This window comes from Pygoscelis adeliae, unplaced genomic scaffold (assembly GCF_000699105.1).
Source record: "Pygoscelis adeliae isolate BGI_AS28 unplaced genomic scaffold, ASM69910v1 Scaffold186, whole genome shotgun sequence".
NCBI lineage: Eukaryota > Metazoa > Chordata > Aves > Sphenisciformes > Spheniscidae > Pygoscelis > Pygoscelis adeliae.
This window is the reverse complement of record NW_008825071.1, coordinates 8126242-8129341: the sequence shown is the minus strand read 5'-3', so window position 1 is coordinate 8129341 and position 3100 is coordinate 8126242.

Here is a 3100-nt window from a genome sequence, read left to right as displayed (position 1 = left end):
ACTGCAGGCGGCGCTGCCGCCGCCTCTCACGACGGGCAAACTCATTTCACATTTCCCGAGCGCAGCGGTGGAAGGGCTCGGTGCCGGGCGGGTCCCACAGCTACCGGGCGGTTGGGGCGGAGGAATCTCACTCTGAAAAGAAAAGCCTCTTGTCTTCTGGAAAATGTCGCGTTATATCCTGTCGACATATATATGTCGACAAATTATTACCAAGATCACCTTAAATTATTAGAAAGCGACAGAGTTTTCATTCTTCTCGGTTTTGGTCGTTTGGGCGTTGTTTTTTTTTTTTAAACACGGCTTGCCACTAACTCCGCGCCGTGCATGTGGAAAACCACCAGTTTCACTTTGTAGCCCAACTTGATGATGAGCAAAGTGCAAACTCGTCCTAGTGCAAAGCAGTAATACCCTGGAAATGTTTTCCATTTACAATGAGTTTAAAAATGTGTCACTGTAAATTACCAACTGTACCAAAACCTATAGACCTGTCAGGTAGAAATGTACAGAGTCAAACCTTAAAGCGTAACTGAATTGACAGTGTTTCTTTTTCTGAAGTGTGAGTTACATAACATTTACTCAGTTAACTGGCACATACACGCGCTATTCATGGCAAGACTCTCCCAAAAGTAGCGGGAGGCCAGTAACTGAGCGAGCATTCACCACAGGTCAGACTCTGTAGTACTTCACGAGGGAAACCGTCCTGCTAACAGCTCTCGAAGAGGAGCGAGCAGCGTGTGGGACGGCGAGACGAAAGCCCTTCCAGCACCCCTATCCCCGGCGTCGGCAGAGGCATGCAGGAGAGTTCACAGGGCTATCGCCTGCGAGAGCGGCGTGCCAACTCTTCAGAGTTCCCAGGCCGTACCTGTCGCTCTAAATGCTGGATCTAGTGCTAGATCTAAATACTTCGTAGAACACGCAGCAGCCGTGCATGCCTTGACTGAACACAGAGACGCAGATGTTATTAAACACACACGAAGCCGCCATTTTCAAACCCTGCAGAGTAAGATTTAACTTCGTGGTAACTGGAAGGTTAACAGCAATCCCAACGCAGAGCTCAGTCTGACAGAGTGCAGTGTTGTCATTCACACACAGAAGGAAAATGTGACTTTATGTACTATTTTGGTTCATTGTCCGTCTCTGATGTTTCTTATTACTTTACAATTTTGTTGAGTCTTTGCATGTACTTACCCTGAAACACGGCCCATATAGAGATTTCTAAAATACAGTGAAACTGCTTAGACCGATTCGTAACAATTACTCATTTCATGTTTGCGAGAATTTGTATTTACAAGGACAACTCTTCAGGCTTCTTAAGGGTAAGAAACAGATGACAAGTGTGGATGATGCAATAGTCCGCTAATCCTGAAACACTTAGATGGGAAATGAAAAGGGGAACACAGGACGTCAGAAGTGAGCAGGACCCCCTTAGGAAACACTTTGCAAATCAGGTATTCTTATCAGTCAACAAATGTAAAATATCTTGCACAAATATGCAGTGAACACTTGAAGATACTCAGCATACGTTATTAATCACACCATAACTTAACTACATACCGCTCAAGTAGTTTTCACGTTTCCTCGTCTTGCAAATTGTGTTAATTAGCTCGATGATCACTTCACATTTAGGTTCCTGCTTTCAGTAGCAATTATATAACCCTTAGACTCAAAAGCCATATAATGCTTCTAACGTTTATAAAGATGTACTTGGCATTTACACAGGACTTTTCTCAGCAATTCATAGCCAAGCCACTTTGACTTTTCTAGGAAATATGTAGTCACGTGACTGTTACAGAGAAACTGAAGTGTGCACAAATATTTATATGACTCATACAAGAACACAAAGCAACAGTACCTGCGTTATTAAAAAGTAGTATCCCATAATTTGTTGCTGTGGTATTTTACTCTACGGATAAAATTCCTAATGAGAGTTACTGAGTACTTAACTTTGATGCAGGGCACTTCCTCTGCAATCTACAGATGACCTTTTCTGTTATTTTGCCCGCAGCAGATCTGCTAGTTTCTGCGTTGATGGCAGGATGCTGCAGTAACCGGTCACTTTGGAAACAAAATAAATGCGGTCCTGGGGGACTTCGTATACTCTGTGAAGCCTACACTTCTATTCCCAAAAGCCGCTCAAAAATTGCCATGTGCTCTATACTGAAAGCCAATCAACATTGCTTGCTAATACAAGCTGCTCTGAACTAACTGAAAAGCGCAGTTGATATTAATTAACAGAGGCTGGTAACCATGTTTAAAATTGCACTGCCTGGTGCACTCCAGCATACAATACAAGCTTGTAATGTATCTTCAAACATGCCAGCTTCTTCTTTTTACAGCACCTTCAAACCATTTTTCACCATTTAATGCTATTGAGTTATGATGTCTCAGAAACATACCCTTTGATATCGGCAAGTGAGGTACCTTACCTCCAGGATAACTATGTTTTATGGAACTGGTGTTTGCAGATGGAGTTAGCCAGCAAAACTAAGAGAGTGTCCTTAACATTGGGACTATGGCAGTAGAAGAGCAGCTTCTCTGCGACGGAATAAGAAGAGCAGGCTATAGTATTTAGCTCTTGCATTTACTCTAAGAACTTCTTGGAACCACTTATCCCTTCCCAATTTAGCCTTCTTCCAGAACCAAGGTTTTTAAGTTGCGTTTAGTACCTTTCACTACACTGTGTAAACACCTTAGATAATGCTAACATTTTATACCAATATAATTCTCACCCAGGTCTTTCAACTCTGTCCTGGTTTCGGCAGGGATAGAGTTCATTTCCTTCCTAGTAGCTGGTACAGTGCTGTGCTTTGGATTTAGGATGGGAACAAAATTGATAAGGCACTGATGTTTTAGTTGTTGCTAGGTAGTGCTTACACTAGCCAAGGACTTTTTAGTTTTCCATGCTCTACCGACTGAGAAGGCTGGAGGTGCACAAGAAGCTGGGAGGGGGCACAACCAAACTGGCCAAAGGGACATTCCATACCATGTGACGTCATGCTCAGTACATAAACTGGGGGAAGCTGGCCGGGAGGGCCGCTGCTCGGGGACTGGCTGGGCATCGGGTGGCGGGGGGGGGGCAATTGCATTGTGCATCACTTGC